General features: G+C 40.4%; 1 protein-coding gene and 1 non-coding gene across 7 annotated transcripts in view; both read left to right on the plus strand.

Moving 5' to 3' along the window:
• NPAS3 (neuronal PAS domain protein 3) overlaps positions 1-21,202 on the plus strand; it is a 962,475-nt gene that overhangs the window by 660,777 nt on the left and 280,496 nt on the right. The window lies entirely within an intron of this gene.
• TRNAS-GGA (transfer RNA serine (anticodon GGA)) lies at positions 6,374-6,445 on the plus strand. Its single transcript has one exon. It is a non-coding gene; the product is annotated as a tRNA-Ser (tRNA).

The raw sequence follows: 21,202 nt of genomic DNA on the forward strand, positions 1-21,202 counted from the left end.
CAACCCCATGGATTACAGCCTACTAGGCTCCTCCGTCCATGGGATTTTCCAGGCAAGAGTACCAATGTGAGTTGCCATTGCCTTTTCCAACAACAGAACTACACAGGGTAAATTATGAATGCTGCTGCTGCTGCTAAGTCGCTTCAGTCGTGTCTGACTCTGTGTGACCCCATGGACTGCAGCCCACCAGGTTCCTCCGTCCATGGGATTTTCCAGGCAAGAGTACTGGAGTGGGGTGCCATTGCCTTCTCCAGAAATTATGAATAATTCAGTATATAAGTGAGACTTTTTTTTTTTGGAATGATGGATGACTCTGAAGATACTTCAGTGGCCATGATCCTCCCCGTTTGCTCCAGCCACTATGGTGTCATGACAATTTTCTGTTCATGTTAAGAAAATTGTATTGTTCTCATGGCAGCTTTGAGTGTCTTAACATTTTCTCCAACTTCCTTTATCTTCCCCAAGGAAGGAAGAAGGCCAGAGATATCTTCAGAGTACTAAAACTAGCCTATATTTATTGAGAACATGCCTCCGGGTATTTTAGACAAAATAAGCTCATATTAGTGGATTTGTCATGAGCGAAACCTAGGTTAAGATTTGCGGGCTAGGCTGTATAGACTGATATTAACTTTTCCATTAAGTAAAGCAGACTGAATTACTATTTCAGAATTTGGTGATGAATGAAGAAGCATTGCAAAGATGACACCATCCTCTGTTGGTAGTGGTGGCTTATCAATTGCTTCACATTTGTGATGTGAGAGTCATGGGCATCCTAAATAGGAGAAAGGTGTGTGTGTGTGTGTGTGTGTGTGTGTGTGTTTCTTCCTCAAAGAATGTTAGCTGTTGGGTGGGTGGGTGGGTGGGTGTGTGTGTGTGTGTGTGTGTGTGTCTTCCTCAAAGAATGTTAGCTGTGGATGAAATCCAAAGGAAGCTGTAAATCAAAATTGAATTCTAAGCTAAGACCGGGGACCACAGTGAACACCCTGGGAAGATTGGTCTAGAACAGAAAACAAAGACCTTGTCAGCTCTGTGAAGCTTTAGCTTCTGAACAAGAGACAGAGAACACAGCCGTTACACTGGGTCTAAAATATTATTCTATTGTCTTAGGAATCACCAAGTGGCAGCATGTTCTATTAACATATTTAACTAATATGAAAGTTGCGACTGAAAGTTCAAAAACTATGTGTTGAAGAACAGATTATAGGGATGCGCCGGGCATCTGTCCCATTCTGTGAACAGGCCTTGGAACAGATGTCTCGAATTTCTTCAAATCCAGAACATGCTGTCCAATTTTTTTTTTTTTAGTGGTAAACATACTTTTTTTTTCCTTTTTGTCACCGTTCACCAAAGTATTATATTTAATGCGTAAAATATGTAAATTCTTAAAGCATCATTTTTCTCTTTAGTGAGTTTAGATATTACAAAACGGTTTAATTATAAAAACAGACAGACCTAGTCCTGGGACCTGTGCAGCTAGAAATAAATGTGCAATCAAAACTGCAATTACCTGCAGAATTTAGTGTAAACAGATCAGCAATCACATAACAAACACAGGCTAGTTTGCATTCTGATATGAATACAGTTAGATCCAAAGCAATTTTCCTTTATTTATCTTAGCTGCTCAGCATAAATAAAGCAAGGGCATTGAAGCAATTAGCATAATTAGAGTATCGTGGTCAGGCCCTGTGTGATTTCAAGAGACGTTTCACTTTAGAATTCTTTTTCCCATACAAGAGTTTCCCTGAGCCACTAAAATATCGCTTTGGGCATTTTTGTATTTCAAATTTGCAAGTTGTCAGTTTGAAAAACCCTTGACACATGGATGTGAAAGCATCTCACAGACAGCCACAGAAGGTATACCCTCAGCTTTTCATTACCAAGAAGCTGGGGAATTTCCTTTTTCAGCTCTTTCTCTTACTTGACGTTTAACCCTAGAAATGTCAGTCTTAATTATTTCCATTGCCTTCAAATTGGGTCCAAGGGTTAAAGACAACTTGTTCCAAAAAAGAAAATAGAGAATGGGAGCGTGGAGGAAGAAGAGGTTGTATCATGGTAGTAACTGAGCTGTTACTAAAAGAGCAAAGACTCTGTAACCAGCTAGCTTCTGGTGATCTGACATTTAGCAGCTCCAAATAAGGTGGCGGTCAGGGTGGGGTGAAGGACTGCCCGTGGTTCCTTGCAGGATGCTCGAAAAGCATAGAGAGTATTCTCTGTATAGAAGAATGGTAGCTCTAACCAGTAGAGGAGGATGAAATTGGTTCGGTAAACACACAAACAGAAGAGGGTGTTTTCTGCTTTTTTATTATTATTCTTTCATACATGTAAAGGCACTTGAGAAAGGGTACCTTTTATTAACAGTTGGAAGGACCATTCTATATGTAAGAGAACTCATTCCATCCCACTGAAGGATGTTTGAATCTTAAAATAGGTTATACTTTTATTCTTTTTAATTAAAAAAATAACATATAGCAAAACAATCTTTTTGTGTGCATTTCCATGAGTTTTAACACGTTGAAATTTATGTAACCATCACCACAAAAAATGCCCTCACACCCTCCCTGTTTATCAGACTCCTCCTTTACTCCAAACTCACTGATTTGTTCTCCTTCACTGTATTTCTATCTTCATGACAATGACATATAAATGGAATTGTACAGTCTGTAACCTTTTGAGACTGCTTTCTTTCACATAGCATAATGCACTTGATATTTATATCAGCAAGTCATTCTTTGTATTGTTAAGTAGATTCCATTGTATAGTTGTACCACAGTTTATACATTGTCCCACTGAAGGGCATTTGGGTCGATCCCATTTTTTGGCATTGATGAATAGAGGTGTTATAGACATGCAGGCGCAGGATTTTGTTTGAACATATATTGTCATTTGTCTAGGGTAAATATGTAGGAGTAGGATCGCACAGTCATATGGTAAGCATGTATTTAACTTTTAAGAAACAACCAAACTGTTTCCCAGAACGGCAGTAGCATTTTGCGTCTCTGCCAAAAGTGTGTGTAGCTCAGTATCTTTGTCAGCACTTGGGATTGTCAGTAATTTTTTTTTTTTAATTTTAGTTTCTTCTAATAGGTATGTAGTGGTATCTCATGGTTTTAATTTGCATTTTGCTGATGGCTAGTGACCTTTGGCTGTGTTTATAAGTGAAGTATTGGCTACTCTGGTATCTTACCTGTTTTAACTGGGCCATTTGTTGTGTTCTCTGTCTTAATTTATCTTTGCAAGTGTTAGAAAAATCTCAGCTGTGTATCCAGTTCTCGACTTTTGTTCAGGCAAGGTCATTCAGAGTCTCAGTTATAGCCAATACACATCATGACTAAAATTCAATTCAGATCAAAATTCCAGGCTAAAAGGACTAATGAAAAAGAAATCATTGTAGAATAAGTCAACTCTATTATTGAATTTCCAATCTTTTTATCTTTTAAAAAGTTTATTTCCTTTTTCGAGAAAACCTCTGACCCAGTCTCAATTCCTTTTTCCTTTGGTCTCTCTCTCTTGCCTCTGTTCCAGCCATAGTCAACTCTTCTATTAAGTGCAGGTTGAATGTTCTCTGCCTTGCAGGAAAATGTACAACCTCTTTCAGGTTCTCCCAGAGCTTCTGTGACATGAGTTTGAGGAAGGAAGCGTCAATAAATAGGAGACAAAACAAATTCTTGGGATGCGGCAGATTGCTCTGGGAGACTGATCTGTGGTATTTCATTTAACCCTGTGAGGACAGGTGTTGGCTCTGTTCCATAAATAAAAGACCCAGTTCAGAGGAAAAAAAGGACTTGCCCAAGTTTATAGGGTTCATAAGTCGGAGAAGGCAATGGCACCCCACTCCAGTACTCTTGTCTGGAAAATCCCATGGACAGAGGAGCCTGGTAGGCTGTAGTCCATGGGGTGGCTGAGGGTCAGACACGACTGAGTGATTTCACTTTCACTTTTCACTTTCATTCATTGGAGAAGGAAATGGCACCCACTCCGCTGTTCTTGCCTGGAGAATCCCAGGGATGGGGGAGCTTGGTGGGCTGCCATCTCTGGGGTCGCACAGAGTTGGACACGACTGAAGTGACTTAGCAGCATAGGGTTCATAAGTGGCTGAACCCAGGCCTTGAACTCAGGCCTCTCCAATTCGGGAGGTTATCTATTTCTGTGCAAATTTTTAGTAATCAGAAATCTAAAGTAAATAAAGTAATTGCATAGATCCTGTTAGTCTCTACTATGGTCAGCCCTGGGAATAATATACAGAAGTGGTATTATTCTGTTTCTACCCTTTGAAAACTTCTTTTGCTGTAGTGTAGCAAGCCTTTTGCTCCTAAAAACAGTCATAAACTAAGATTTACTCATTCTGTCTCAGGAAAAGAAGTAGCCTTCTCTTGTCTAAGCGGCTTCCCCAATTTTGTTGGTCCAGAGTCCTTGAAACCCATGCTTACACTTTAAAACAGACTTTAAAAATAATACTGAGTTATTTAAAATATCAAATTGTACAAGGGGTATGTTTTCTTGCAAAACCTCAGAAATGCATTAAACAGTGTTTCTTAATTCTTTAATTCAAGAGTTAAGGAACTAAACATAATAAATACAACTGTAAACATAAGAATGAATAGAAGAAAACATTTTTATTTTTTCATGATGGAGAAGGGCTTCCTAAGGAAAGAAACCCAGGAATCATAAAAGACTGCAGAGGGGATTACTTTAAAAATGTGAATTATAGATAATGAAAGAGAGCACAAATAAAGTTAACAGACAAATCAGAGGCTCATAGAAAATATTTCAACACATAGAAACAAAGCATCAATATCCAAACTATATAAAGAGGCCCAACAGTTCATGGAGAAGGCCAATGTTCTGTTAGAACATAGTTGAAGGATATGAATGAGAATGCCACCAAATAAACATAGAAAAGCACTTAAAGTTTTTGCTTTTGAGATTGTCTAAGACTGATAATATCAAACGTTGGTGGAAATGTGGGGGAAGTGACACTCTCTTTTACTATTGATGAGACTGCATAATTCTAATACCTTCTTGTAAACAATTTGGCAAAAAAAAAAAAGGCAATTTGACAGCTTCTGTTAGAATTAATCAAGTAATCCCATTTTTAAAATATTAAATTATAGAAATCTTAAAGAATCCATTGCAGTATTTCATATAATTGTCCCATACTCTTTTGAAATCACCTTCAAATGGGGGAATGGTTAGATGTATTATAGTACATTATATTATCTACTGACGTGAAATGTTGGCCAAGACATATTGTTAGATTTAAAATCAAATTATAGGATTTTATTCTATACATTGATACATATATATAGGCACATACATATATGCTATATGTATGTGTCTACACACGTATGAACATATGTGTATATACATGTGTGTGTGTATAAGTGTATATGTATATTTCAGATCCTACCATCTCAATAAGATTAAAATTCAATAAGAGAGTGAAAATATTGGTTCCATTCTTCTCTTATATTATTCTGTTTTCACCTTCAGTGAGACTTCATGTGGAACTTTTTAAACTACTAGGTATCTATGAATTAAGAGACGAGCTCTTTGTTCTTAAGTAAATTTTGCATGGTATTCTGCCCCATATAATAATGCATATTATTCTTTTAAACAGCTATACTCTTTACCTTAATGTTACCAAATCTCCTCACTCAGCTAGATACCATGATGAGAACATTTATTTCATTACATTCACTGTCATAATCGAATATAAAATCTGCAGGGAGAAGTAATGGCCTGCCTGTTAACTATTATTGACCAGTATAACCAAATGAGTAAGAACACTTGCAGATTTCTGCTGTGTGTGGTTCTTACTGTTTCACAAAGCAATAGAAAATATTCCTTATATCAGTACTTTTTCTGTATTCAAACCGTGGCCTGCTGGAATCATCAGCCAAAGTGACCTTGAGAAACAGTTAAAAACTGACTCCAGAATGGGCCCAGTTTGAGTACTGTCCTGGAGCCAGTGTGTTTCTTTATAATGGGAGTCAGACTTCTGTGGCCAGTCTGTTTAATAACACAATCACTAGGAGCTGGTATTGTAGAAATATGCAGAGAAGTCAGGAATGTGACCGGAATACAGTTTTGAGTGGACTAGTATTTCCCAACCATGGTTTTACCTATCACTTTTCAGGTAAGAAGTCCACAAGGGAAAATAACCGAGAAAGTGTCTCCGGCCTCTTGAATATGTAGAGCTGAAATCTTTAAGTTCTTTTTTGGAAACCTCCAAGTGGTGATTTAATTTCTTTATACTAGGAATCTAGTACTTTTTTCCTTCTTTCTGAAAATAAACAAGTAAGGCAAAAGTGACCAGAATGTCCTCCATGACCACGTAGTGTGCACTCTCTAAGGATTTTGTGGGTACTTGGCTTCCCTGGTGGCTCAGAGGTTAAAGCGTCTGCCTGGAATGCAGGAGACCCTGGTTCAATCCCTGGGTTGGGAAGATCCCCTGGAGAAGGAAATGGCACCCCACTCCAGTACTCTTGCCTGGAGAATCCCATGGATGGAGGAGCCTGGTAGGCTACAGTCCATGGGGTCGCAAAGAGTCGGACACGACTGAGCGACTTCACTTTCACTTTCTTTCACTTTGGCTGTAAACTCCGGAGCATACTCTAAGCAGGGACTCCCATGGGCACAGCGGGCAGAGGAACCTTGCCATGCCGCTGCGTTTGGGTGGAGCCACCTCAACTCTTTCCAGAACAGGTACTGTGGCTTTTCTGGAGCCATGAGCCAGAATGCTTGTCATAAGATGAGCGCATAGCAAGGAGTAACAACAATAGCATTTAGTATTCTTCTCACAAGATTCAATGAAAGATTTTGAAAAGAACTAAAAATCAGAGTAAAACATTATTCCATATGCTTTGTCATTATGAAAAGATACCATCTAAATCTTTTTGGTATAGTGAGCAAAGCCAAGTGAAATATTTATTCAAATTCTATAATGGGAACTATGTATATGAGATGATATATATACATACATACATGTATAATCTATATATCTATCGGTTATATATATATATATGTACACACACACATATACACAGACAGACAGAAATTAAAATTAGCACTTACAGAAAAAAATCTGGATAAAGACCTCTTCATGATTTTGAAATCTCTCTTTTCACTATAATTCTAGTGCAGCATCCTTTGACACATGCCTTTCTAGATGGCCTCCAAGTTTGAGTAAAGATTAATATGAAGTTTAGTGTCATAAGAGGCAGTAAAAGGAATAGTTGAGTGAAACTGCTACGAGGTGAGACACAGAGCAGATATAAGGCCAGCAAACCTTTTGGTTGAATAACTTCCATATCAGTCTACAGAGCAGAGTAACTAGAAAGGTGTCTTATAAAAATGTACATGTAGAGACTTTAAATTTCATGAAGAAAAACAGGTTATTTCTGTCTGGTTCATACTATCTTTGGTCCCTCAAAGCTAGGTCAGTTAAGCAACATAATAGTTGTTTAATAAATATTTAATAAATAATTAATTAACATGTCTAGATAAATTAATAAAATTTATCTCTGGATTACAGGTGATTTGTAGTCCCTAATTTTGCTTATTTGCACACTAATTCTTCTATAATGAAGATGAATTACTCTTAACGTTGAAAGAAGATTGCATTTTGCCATTATTGAAAGGTCCCTGGAACACACTTAAATTTTTCCACTTAGGATTAAATTTCTCCACTATTAATTAAAGCAAAATTCTGTCTTTCATTTGCAAAAATCTGCTTCTTCAGGGCATATGTGTGTGTTAGTTGCTTAGTCGTATCTGATTCTTTGTGACTCCACGGACCTTAGCCCGCTAGGCTCCTCCGTCCATGGAATTTCCCAGGCAAGAATACTGGAGGGGGTTGCTATTTCCTTCTCCAGAGGATCTTCCCAACCCAGGGATCGAACCCAAGTCTCCTGCATTGCAGGCAGATTCTTTACTGTCTGAGCCACCAGGAAGCCCTATAGCTTGGCCTATTTTCCTATCAGAGTTAATAAGTCTGGGGACTCACCCATGCTCCCCTGCCCTGTCCTCCCCCTGTGACTGAGAATACGTGTTCAGAGGCCAGTGCTCAGGGTTAGGGACACAGAACACTCTTCTTTGGCTGCAGAACACAGTGAAAGTGCTCATCTGAGGCCTCAGGCTCCTGACCTTGGCCCTGTTACACAGCTTCTTTGAAGCAGCTGAGCTAAGCCCCAGTCATGCTAATGAGTTCGTCATTAGACCTGAGATGAGCAGGACTGACCTGATCTTGATCGTGGTCCATGGCAGTTGTGGAATGTTAAGATCCCCTGAGAGAGATTCGGTTCATAAACATGTAAAGTGAGGGTCGGGATGCACCTCTATTGAGACCATAATAATATTAAATGCCTATTTATAATTTTAAAAAAAGATCTCCATTGATAGGCTCAACACTGCTACAATGATTATTTATTAAAAACTTTTGTTTAAAATATTATTAAAATATGTCTATTTTATATATGGAATATGGTAATAATCATAAAGAGTAGAGGAATGGAGTCATAACTTAGGAGAGCACAGAGTGCTACACTGTATTTTTCCCAATGAAATGTGGAGATACAGAAATATTATCATGATTTGTGTTATAACACTGGAGTCAGAACTAATACCAAGGACTGTTTTCTCACCTTGATGCATGGGCTTTAGCTATGCACTTCCCATCAGCACTAATGGAAGATTCAAGGCTAAGTGCCAAGGATAAAACTGAGGCTATAATGCAAACTTTGGATGCTGTCTGTTTGGAAACTGGTTCTCATTGGTATTTTATGTGCTTTGAAGGTTCCTGCTGTTACACTTTTAAAATTCTACTTTCAGTTATGGTAAAAAGATAAGATTTCAGAGTAAATAAAAGATGGAGCCTAATTTTTTCTATTGTTTCCAATAGAATGAAATGGTGATTTCGAATTCCACCCGAAAGATGGACCTAAAAGTTCGGCTAAAAGATATTACATATGTGTGGCTAACACAGTATCTAGAAAATTCAGTTATCCATCTATCTGAAAAAGAAATTGATGGACATTTGCCTGACTGTCTATCCAATTACCAGTCTATTTTTTTCCTAAGCTGCTTTAATACATCAGTGGTATTCCTGTATTATGAAAATACAGGAAAGCCCTAGAACTATTTCACATGGTCATAATGAGCATGAATTGGAAATTAATATATATGATAGAAATAGTGAGTAAATATGATGGTGTGTATCTTCTCCCTCTACATACACAGTGTTTCCATACCCCAGAAGAAAATTTAATCTTCTATGGCTAAAATACTTGGAATTTATTTCTTCTGCTTGCTTAACATCAATAAATGAGTAGATTTTGTCTGCTTTAATACTTCTGTTCTTTGTTTAATCATTTGTATATTTAGCTGATGGCAGCTGCCCTAATTTAGGGCACATTAGAATGTACCAGCCACTTCACTTTTGAGGATAAAAACTAAACATATCAGTGTTTTACTTTGACATGTTCAAATAGACAAAAGTTCCTAGGGTGTATTATTGTTAATAGTAAGGTGGTAAATAGAGATTTTAACACAGGCATAAACATTCAATAGGCCAATTAAGAGGATGGCTAGTTCATAGATGAATGGGCATTAATTGGAATTGCAGTTTCCTTATATGTGAACCGAAGCCTCTTTGAATATTAAATCTATATGCTGGTAAGGTCATCAGTCTTACTTTAAAGGCTCACTTTGGGGGAGAGCATCATAGGTGATGATGAAGATGCTAAATGAGCAATGCAGTTGAGAGAGGGACGCATAAAGGAACACCCAACTTTGATCCCATCTATGAGCAGATCCTTCTCAGTCAGACAGAGTAATTCATGGAGTCACTAACTCCTCAGTCAATTACACCCACTCCCAGAAGTCCACTGTGAAGGCACTGCTGTCCAGAGAGGAGGAACCCACTTGATATTGGACAGGAAAAACAGTGACCTCAAGAGTGAATCAAGATGCCTGTGCCAAGCAGAGCACTCATAGGTGGAAACACTAAGTGTGCAAAGGCTGTAGCCACAGAGCACAGTGCTGGGGCTCCGCATTAGCAGTGGGAGTCTTGAGCTGGCTGGTTAGCCGCAGCCAGGTGTTTAGCAAAGCTTTCAGCTTCCCTCCGTTCAGTGCAATTCAGTCCAGTCACTCAGCTGTGTCTGACTCTTTGCGACCCCATGGACTTCAGCACACCAGGCCTCCCTGTCCATCACCTACTCCCGAAGTTTGCCTAAACTCATGTCCATTGAGTCGGTGAGGCCATCCAACCATTTAATCCTCTGTCGTCCCCTTCTCCTCCCACCTTCAATCTTTCCCAGCATCAGGGTCTTTTCCAATGAGTCAGCTCTTCGCATCAGGTGGCCAAAGTATTGGAGTTTCAGCTTCAACCTCAGTCCTAAAAATGAACATTTAGGACTGATCTCCTTTAGGATGGACTGGTTGGATCTCCTTGCAGTCCAAGGGACACTCAGGAGTCTTCTCCAACACCACAGTTCAAAAGCATCAGTTCTTCAGTGCTCAGCTTTCTTTATAGTACAACTCTTACATCCATGCATGACTACTGGAAAAACCATAGCCTTGACTAGACGGACTTTTGTTGGTAAAGTAATGTCTCTGCTTTTTAATATGCTGTCTAGGTTGGTCATAAATTTCCTTCCATGGAGTAAGTCTTTTAATTTCATGGCTGCAGTCACCATCTGCAGTGATTTTGGAGCCCCCAAAAACAGTCTGTCACTGTTTCCACTGTTTCCCCATCTATTTGCCTTGAAGTGGTGGGACCGGATGCCATATCTTAGTTTTCTGATTGTTGAGCTTTAAGACAGGTTTTTCACTCTCGTCTTTCACTTTCATCAAGAGGCCCTTTAGTTCTTCACTTTATGCCATAAGGGTGGTGTTATCTGCATATCTGAGGTTATTGATATTTCTCCCGGCAATCTTGATTCCAGCTTGTGCTTCATCTAGCCCAGTGTTTCTCATAATGTACTCTGCATATAAGTTAAATAAGCAGGGCGACAATACACAGCCTTGACATACTCCTTTTCCTATTTGGAACCAGTCTGTTGTTCCATGTCCAGTTCTAACTGTTGCCTCCTGACCTGCATACAGATTTCTCAAGAGACAGGTCAAGTGGTCTCGTATTCCCGTGACCTTCCCTGGGTCATGACAAACTTCAGGTTGTGATGACATGGGCCATAAGCCTGTCAGACCAGTTTTTATTTGAACACCAGGAAATGAATGAAAGTGAATGTCTCTCAGTCGTGTCTAACTCTGTGACCCCATGGACTATCCAGTCCATGGAATTCTCCAGGCCCGAATACTGGAGTGGGTAGCCTTTCCTTCTCTAGGGGATCTTCCCAACTGGGATTGAACCCAGGCCTCCCGCATTGCAGGTGGATTCTTTACCAGCTAAGCCACAAGAGAAGCCCAAGAATACTGGAGTGGGTAGCCTATCCCTTCTCCAGGGGATCTTCCCAACCCAGGAATTGAACTGGGATCTCTTGCATTGCAGGCGGATTCTTAACCAACTGAGCTATGTGGGAAGGAAATGAACAGATTGGTCTTTTTTTGTGTCAGTGTGAACAACCAAAAATACTCCTGTATTTAGGTAGTGTCGTCAGTGCTAACTGGTCATCTTTATCCTACTCAGTGCTTCCTATACTGTCCCTAGATATTAGGCCCAAGAGAGAGTGACAGCCCCAGGATCCAGAAGGACCAGATAGTTAAAATCTACAAACACAGGATAACACCAGCAAATGTTAATATAATAATATTCGCATTTAAATAATATAAAATCAAAAGGATCTAGAGAATCTCACTTTGCTCAGAGGAATATGGCTTGAGTCAGGCCTCTCTGTCCCTGCTCAGTTGTGTTGTTAGCCTGTGCATGCATGCCTGCTAAGTCACTTCAGTCATGTCTGACTCTCTGCAACCCTATGGACTGCAGCCAGCCAGGTTCCTCTGTCCATGGGATTCTCCAAGCAAGAATACTAGAGTGGGTTGCCATGCCCTCCTTCAGGAAGGCCCTAACCAAAAGCTAATATAAGGCCCCAACATTCCTGCACTCAGCAGTTTACAAATCTCTTTGGAATGGAGGAATAAATAATTCCTTAAACAGTTTGGCTCTTCCAGTCTTCTGTCTTGGACAGCTGTCAACAGGAACCCCCCAGTCATCTAGTATTAAAATCTCCTGTCACAGAGGGACCTGTCACCTAAGCCCTTGACATAGGACCTATGAGAATTTTTTTTACTTCTATTCTTAGCAAGCACTGACAACTATCTGGAAAAGATGGGACACCTAGGAGAATGGAACCCTATTACTCCTAAATTCAGCCTCTGGTTATGTACTTGATAAAATTCTTTTCTTGAGAAACATCAGTTGCAAAGCATTCCCTTATAATGCATTCTTAAGATAATTTAGTACTACCCACCATAACAATTGTGAGAAATTATATTTTTTTCTTGAAAAATTCAGTTACCCACCCCAACACTCGATAATTTTTAAGTGTGGCCTATCAATTCATATAATTTCTGTGACAAAGCATTAGTGATCTTATCTTTCTTAAGAGCTGTTTACTGTTTGCCTTATGTGGACAACCTTAAGCATCACCTCGTCAACTCTTAAGCTGTGTGTATCCCGCAGAAGGAGGGGGGCAACGGAGTTCATGAGTGCTCAGGGAGACGTGGGCGAGGGAAGAGATGGTGCTGGAGAGACCCTTCCCTTCCCCTGGCTGTCTCCGGCTTCCTCCTGCATGTTCCCTGCACTGCTGTCTGCATGGGCCAACCCACCCAGAACCAGAGGACCCGAGCCTACTGCCCTGTCGGATCCACTTTGCAGTGAAGGAAGGGGATGTTTGGATCCATAGAAGGGGGGAGCGGAAGACAGGGGTCGAGGGCAAGATTTTTTTGATCACCACGGAAATTGAAGAGAGAGGAATCTGAACTCGAGAGGGAGGTGATGCGGTCTCCAAGAAGGCAATTAAGTCGACAAGGGGTGTGGGAATTAGGGATCAAACCTGTAAGGCGAACAGGTTGAGTGGTCTCAGACAAGGTACAGTGAGCCCTAGTGCCTCATTTTCCTTCTCTCAAGCACAGGCAGTGTTACAATTAATTAATCTGGCAGGGTGTTTAGAGATCTACCCTTGAGAAACTTAAGCAGGGTACTTGCAGGGTTTGTCTGGCTGTCATTCTTGTTTCTAGAAAAAAGGAAACCTTCCTAATATTTTTACCAGTCCCCCAAACCCCCATACCTCAAAATAACAAAGAAGTCAAAGTAACCTGTTGGCTTTATCCGCTAAGTATTTACACTCACTTGATTCAAACCTTGCCTTGTGTCAGCCTTCCCGCTGAGCACAAATACTATGTTTCTGTCATTAACATTCTCTGCTGGTCTGAGTTTCCGGTGGTCTTATCCTAACCTTATTGTTATTTCTGAATATTATGCAGGGCTGATGATGGCACTGTCTTGGCATTTGTCTTTCTTTGGTTGGTTGGTTGTTAGGATGTTCTTTGTGCCTGGTTATAATGCTTCCTGTAGCAACTCCCCTGAAGTTCTCAAAAAAATCCCCCAAATCTGACCTTTTGGCACGACAAGTCTGCTGCTTCTGAGACTGCTTGCCAACCCAGCCTCACTCTGCCCTCACCACTTTACAATTTCTTTCCTTCTTTTTGGCAGAACAGAAATGTCCAAGTTCTGTATGTTTGCTTATAAATACACGACTCGGCTGTGTTCCCATCCTTTGTGTCAACAGGAAAATTCCCTTGTTCTATGTTTAGCTTGAATAATTACCAAACTGTTTATGATTAGAATGTGAGGATGTGACCTCACAGCAATTTTTTCATTTCCTTTCTCTGTATTTAATACATTTCAGAAACGGAAAATAACAAATCTGTTCTCTCTCTCTCTCTTTTTTTTTTGATGCTTATCAGTAATGGAAACATTGCAAAACAATCAGCCCAATACCTATGCTTTGTTCATTTATTGCCTTCTCTGAAGATAAATTGACTGTACTCAACTCTCTTCAGCATTTTTCTTCACCTAGATATTATTGCCTTGTGCAGCCACCCCAAGGTGACTGTTATCACTTAATTAAATCCTTGCACGCTGGGAAGAAAAAACAACATTGTTCCTTCATAACCCCAAGGAGCCTATTTTTAAGCCACTAAGCCTTTTCCCTGTTTTATTAACTTATTCCTGGCTACAACAAGACATACTTTTGTTGATGAGCACAATGTTGTATTAGCTTTTTATTTTCTGGGTAAACTTATCTATTCTCTGGGAAGAGGAAAAAAAAAAGAATGGACATTACCAGAGAAGAGAAAAAAAATGGGGTCCGTTCAACCTCCCTGATTCTAATACAGGTCTCTGTAAACACCAAGCTAGAAACTAGGAGCAGGGGGATTTGGCAAAGGGAATGAGAAAATAAAATGTAAACATAAAATGGGAACAAGACAAAAAGTAAAATGACGTGTCTGTCTGCTGGGGCAGCATGCCAGCTAGAGGACACCACTGCCAAGCTAAGGGAGCCAGGCATGCAAGTTACATACTGTGTTTTGGTTTTTATTTTTTTTCAGTAGAGACCTATTGGTGCTTCTCTCTGTTGCTGTCCAGAGTAACATCACTTTATTAACTTCTAGCTGAATGTGTTTATCTTCTTCCTATTCAGGATTCCTTCTTTACCTTTTAGTATTGGACCCCCCATTATCAACCAGTTGTGTACTTATGTATGTTTCCGGCCATCAAAGAAATACCACTGGGGTGTGTTTAGAAGTGTGTGCAATAGTGTGTGGGCACGCACACAGGTTAACAATGGGATGGCAGTTCTAAGTGCAGTACTTGATATCAAAAAGTTCACTTGCTGCAATGGAGCGATTTGTTCATGCATAGTAAACAATGCACCTTTTCGTTTCTTTCTAGTCCATTAAACCATGGACCAGAAAATGGGTCTGTCACTTCTAAAATTTGGACCCAAGGAAGCATATGTGTTTATTCATGATGTTAAATCATTTTACCACACGCTGTGTTCACCAACAGAGTAAATGCCGCTTAAAGCTGTAATATTGGCAAGAGCGGTTAATGCTGTGACAAGCTGGGGTTGGATAGAGACCTGGTTCTTAAATAGTTGGATAATTAAACTATCTGAGCAATGGCTGATCATTGCCCACAGGTTACATATTTCTCAGCTCCACACACAGGACACACGACTGTGAGTACTGGCTCCCTCCCTCACATGGTGCAGGGGATGTTGAGCAGCCCAGTGGCCCCGTATCTGAAGGGGGAAAAGAATAAACACCTCTAGGATAATATGAGAATGAGCCCAATGAATGCCTGTGAAATGTAACGAAAGGGCCCCCTGTCCAGACACCAGGGCTTGTCTCTTACTTGGCACGTGTGAACCTCCACCACGTACTTACATGGAGTGACTGAAGATCTCCATGAGTTACTTCTTGGGTTCAGGTCAGGTCTGCTGTAGCTGCCTTCTTGCCAGCCACGTGGATACCTGTGGCTATGTCTATTTCAGCATGCTCAATGGAGTGCACTGGTTTAGCTTTTTTCCTCTGCAGTTAATTTCTTTTCCTTTGTAATAGCATTATGAATATCTCACTGAGGCAGTGTAGAGCCCTGGCAGGCAGTGCCCTTTGTAGCACTGAACTGTGCTACCATTTGACTTTCACCCTGAACTATGCTTGTCTGAAGCATGTGCTTGGTGTCATGATGAAGTGAGTGCGGAGGTGTATTTTGAAACTTTGGTTTCAAGTTCCGATTTTGTTGTCTGAAACTCTTCATGGCTTTCTCCTGATAACCTTAGAACACAACCTAGAATCATCATTGAGTATTTGTCTGTCTGTCTCGCTGTTACACACACATATTCATTCACCACCATCCCAACCTCCCCAAGTTCAGGCTGGGTCGTTCTTAAGCTACCCTTCTAGGCAATGTATATATACCTGGCCTTCCAGAATGTCCGATCAAGAGGCAGCCCAGATGTCCTCAACCACCATTTTTGTTCCTAACAGTGTCAGGGAATGCTTCCTTTCCCACCCAGATTCTGCATTTGCCCTTCACAAACAGAAAGACTGGCTGCCAGCCTTTGCAGAGGACCCTCACCCAAGCTCACAGCACCCCCAGGGCTCCTCCAGGCTGAATAATCCCGTCCATTTAACCATTCCATAAAAAGTCTTATGTTTCAATTATCTAATCGTTTTTTCAGCTTTTCTTTGAACCCTTTCTTAATTCTTCTTTCAGTAAAGCATCTAACCCCAGAACTGAATTTATTGAAGATCTAAACAGAGCAGAATTCTTTAAAAATTTCCCAAAATACAGTTGATTACAATCTTGTGTTCATATCTTCTGTACAGAAAAGTGATCCAGTTATACATACATGTACATTAACTTTCCTATTCTCTTCCATTGTGGTTTATCACAGGATATTGAATATATTTCCCTGTGCTATACAGTAGAACCTTTTTAAAAGATAGAATTTAAAAAATCAGTGTCAGTGGCTCTCATTGATAGGCATTTAACATAAAAATAGTGAGTTGATTACTTGCCCCATAGAAAAGAACTGGTGGCACACACACACACACACACACACACACACACAATGGGAGGGAAGTGTTGGCCTTTTGCACAGCCCTGGAAGGCAGGAGACACTCTCTAGGACACTGTGACCTCTGCTTGCTGAACACGGGGTAGCCAGCAGCCTTGACGTCTCTCATATACCTGAGAGGATGGGTGTTACTTGAAGGTAAACAGAACTCAGGCAAAAATCGTCAAATGGATGAAAGACTTCAACTTTGGGCATTCTTTATTCTCTTTCCTTGCCCCTCTTCCACGTGCCCTCCTGTCTGTACAGTGATGAGTGTGCACGCCAGGTAAAGCATGCTGCCGCCAGAGAACGTCAGTGGGAAATGCTTTCCTCCATCCTTTATCTTGTTGCACACTCTCTTTCTCCGTTCTCATCTGGAACACAGAATCAGAGGAAGCTTAGAGATAGTTTTCTCTCTAGCCCATATCCACTTCCATCTGCTTCCAGTTATACTTGAAGAGGAAGTAGTGGAAGCAATCCCGAATTAGTATAAAACAGTATATTCAATAGTAACGTACAAATAAAAACTGTTACTATTAATATCCTCGCTGATTCAATACCTAGAACTTTATCCATTCTTGCTTTAAATTCTTTTGGATTTTTCTGTCAGGGGTGCTCAGGGCTGGTGCACTGGGATGACCCTAAGGATGGGATGGGGAGGGAGGAGGGAGGGTCAGGAGAGGGAACACATGCACACTCACGGCTGATTCCTGTGAATGTATGGCAAAAACCACCACAATATTATAAAGTAATTAGCCTCCAATTAAAATAAAGGAAAAAAAAGATTTTTCTGTCAGTCTCTTACCCTTTTGCCTAGGTGAGTATTTGAATACAACTTGCTTTCCTGGGACTATTAGATTTTTATTTCCAATACTGTTTGGTTTTAGGAGAGTTGCTTTTCTGTATATTGTCAGTATATTAATGCATATGCACTATTTGGGTTAAAAGAGGAAGAGTTGCCTAGGAATCAACCTATGTAAAACATTGCCCCTGTGGAATGAGATCTACCCAGTAGATTATGATTTAGCAAAGTGTGGTTTAACCCATGTCTGGCAGACTGTCAAGTGTTGCTATATTCTTTTTGTTGGCTGAGGTCACAATCAGAGAAGATAACAACCATCTCTTTGCCCCAATTCTGCTCTGGACATGAACCTGAGCACCATTTCTCTGCCCCCTGTCCCTGGGAACTCAGATCTATAGGAGAGCCAATGGTAGCAGTTGGTTACCAAAAAGTTAAAAATCTCTGCCATGAAAAAATGTGGTCCAAGTCTACAGACTTGGAAAAAACTATATAAATTATATGCAGAGTACATCATGCAAAATGCTGGAATGGATGAAGTACAAGCTGGAATCAAGATTGCTGGGAGAAATATCAATAACCTCAGATATGCAGATGACACCACCCTTATGGCAGAAAGTGAAGAGGAACTGAAGAGCCTCTTGATGAAAGTGAAAGAGCAGAGTGAAAGAGTTGGCTTAAAGCTCAATATTCAGAAGACTAAGATCATGGCATCCAGTCCCATCGCTTCATGGGAAATAGATGGGGAAACAGTGGAAACAGTGACAGACTTTCTTTTCTTGGGCTCCAAAATCACTGCAGATGGTGACTGCAGCCATGAAATTAAAAGATGCTTACTCCTTGGAATAAAAGCTATGACCAACCTAGCCAGCATACTAAAATGCAAAGACATTACTTTGCTGACAAAGGTCCATCTAATCAAAGCTATGGTTTTTTCCAGTAATCATGTGTGGATGTGAGAGTTGGACCGTAAAGAAAGCTGAGCATCAAAGAATTGATGCTTTTGAACTGTGGTGTTGGAGAAGACTCTTGAGAGTCCCTTGGACAGCAAGGAGTTAAAACCAGTCCATCCTGAAGGAAATCAGTCCTGAGTATTCACTGGAAGGACTGATGCTGAAGCTGAAACTCCAATACTTTGGCCACCTGATGTGAAGAACTGACTCACTGGAAAAGACCCTGAGGCTGGGAAAGATTGAAGACAGGAGGAGAAGGGGATGACAGAAGATGAGATGGTTGGATGGCATCACCGACTTGATGGACATGAGTTTGAGCAAACTCTGGGAGTTGGTGATGGACAGGGAAGCCTGGCATGCTAAAGTCCATGGGGTTGCAAAGAGTCGGACATGACTGAGTGACTGAACTGAACTGAAGTCCACAGAGTCAATATATAGAACACAGGCCGCATTTGTGTTCCTGTCATACAGCTCCCACTTGCTAACTAAATAATTGCAGTTTCCTCATCTCAAACAGGGATAATGAGAGAGTATACAGGCATAAGTTATTTTATTGTGCTTTGCTATATTTGCACTTTAAAGATACTGTGCTTTTTTACAAATCAGACATTTCTGTCAACTCTTCATCTAACAAGTCTACTGGTGCCATTTTTCCAACTGTATTTGCTCACTTGGTGTCTTTGTGTCAAATTTTGATAATTCTTGCAACATGTCACACTTTATCATTCTATTTATTACGATGATCTGTGATCAGTGATCTTCCATGTTAGTATTGTAATTGTTGTCAGGCACCAAGAACTGTGCCCATATAAGATGGCAAATGTAATTGATAAATTTTGTGTGTATTCTGACTGTTGTTTAGTCGCTGAGCTGTGTCTGACTCTTTTGTGACCCTGCAGACTGTAGCCCTCCAGGCTCCTCTGTCCATGGGATTTCCCAGGCAATGAAACTAGAGTGGGTTGTCATTTCCTTCTCTAGTGTCTGACTACTCTACCAGCCACCATTCTTCATCTCTTCCCCTCTCCTCAGGCCTCCGTATTCCCTAAGACACAATATTGGAATTAGGCCAGTTAATAACCCTACAATTGCCTCTTAAGTGTTCAAGTGAAAGGAAGAGTCACATAGCTCTCATTTTAAACCAAAAACTAGAAATGATGAAGCTTAGCAAATAAGGCATGTTGTAAGCCAAGACAGGCTGAAAGCTAGGCCTCTTGTGCTGAACAGTTTGTCAAGGTGTGAATGAAAAGCAAAAGTTCTTGAAGGAAAACAAAGTGCCACTACAGTGAACCCATGAATGATAAGAAAAGCAAAAGAGCCTGATTGCTGATCTGGAGACAGTGTCAGTGGCCTGGAGAGACAAACCAACCACAACATCCCCTTAAGCCAAAGTCTAATCTAGAGCAAGTCCTTAACTCTTTTCATTTCTTTGAAGGCTGAGGGAGGTGAGGAAGCTACAGAAGATGAATTTGATGCTAACCATGGTTGGTTCATGAGGCTTAAGAAATCAAGCCATCTACATGAAATAAAAACCAACGGTAAAGCAGCAAGTGTCGATGTAGATGCTACACCAAGTTGTCCAGAAAGTCTAGCTAAGATCATAAATGAAGATGGATACACTTAACAACAAATTTTCAGTGTAGATAAAACAACATTCTATTGAAAGAAGATGCTACGTAGAACTTTCATAGCTAAAGAAGAGAAGTCAAAGCCTGGTTTCAAAGCTTCAAAGACAGGCTGACTCTCTTGTTAGGGACTAGTGCAGCTGGTATTAACGCCAGTGCTCATTTACCATCATGAAAATCATAGGGTCCTTAAGCATTATGCCAAATGTACTCTGCGTGTGCTTTGTAAATGCAACAACACACCCTGAATGACAATACATCTGTTTACAACATGATTTAAAGAATGTTTTAAGCCCACTGTTCAAACCTGCGTGTGTGCGAAGTTGCTTCAGTCATGTCTGACTCTTTCCAACCCTACATACTGTAGCCCACCAGATTCCTCTGTCCATGGGATTCTCCAGGCAAGAATACTGGAGTAGGTTGCTGTGTCCTCCTCCAGGAAATCTCCTCAACCCAGGGACTGAACCCGCATCTCTTATGTCTCCTGCATTGGCAGGCGAGTTCTTTACCACTAGTGCTACCTAGGAAGCCCCTGTTGAAGCCTACTGCTGAGAAAAAAAGATTCCTTTCAAAATTTCACTGCTCATTGACAGTGAACCTGGTCACCCATGAACTCTAATGGAGATGTGCAACAAGAGGCATGTTGTTTTCATGCCTGCTAACATAATGTGCATTCTGCAGCCCATAGATCAAGGGACCATTTCAACTTTCAAGTGCTGGTACGTAAATATGTTCTCTAAGGCTATAGATGCCATACATAGTGATTCCTCTGATGGATCTGGGCAAAGGCATTGAAAACCTGGAAAAGCCATTAAGAATATTTGTGGTTCACGAGAAGAGGTCAAGATAGCAATGTTAACAGGAGTTTGGAAAAAAGTTGATTCCAGCTCTTATGGATGACTTTGAGGGTTTAAGATTTCAGTGGAGGAAATAACTGCAGATGTGGTTGGAAATAGTATGAGAATTAGAATTTGAAGTGAAGCCTACAGATGTGACTGAATTGTTGCAATCTCATGATAAAATTTCATCTAATGAGCTTCTTCTTATGGATGAGCAAAGAAAGTCGTTTCTTGACATGGAATCCACTCCTGCTGAAGAAGCTGTGAAGATTGTTGAAATAACAAGGGATTTAAAATATTACCTAAATTTAGTTGATTAAGCAACAATAGATTTTAAGAGAATTAACTCTAATGTTGAAGTTCTATGATGGGTAAAATACTATCAAATGGCATTACATGCTACAGA

The sequence above is a fragment of the Ovis canadensis genome, chromosome 18, assembly GCF_042477335.2.
Source record: "Ovis canadensis isolate MfBH-ARS-UI-01 breed Bighorn chromosome 18, ARS-UI_OviCan_v2, whole genome shotgun sequence".
Classification (NCBI taxonomy): domain Eukaryota; kingdom Metazoa; phylum Chordata; class Mammalia; order Artiodactyla; family Bovidae; genus Ovis; species Ovis canadensis.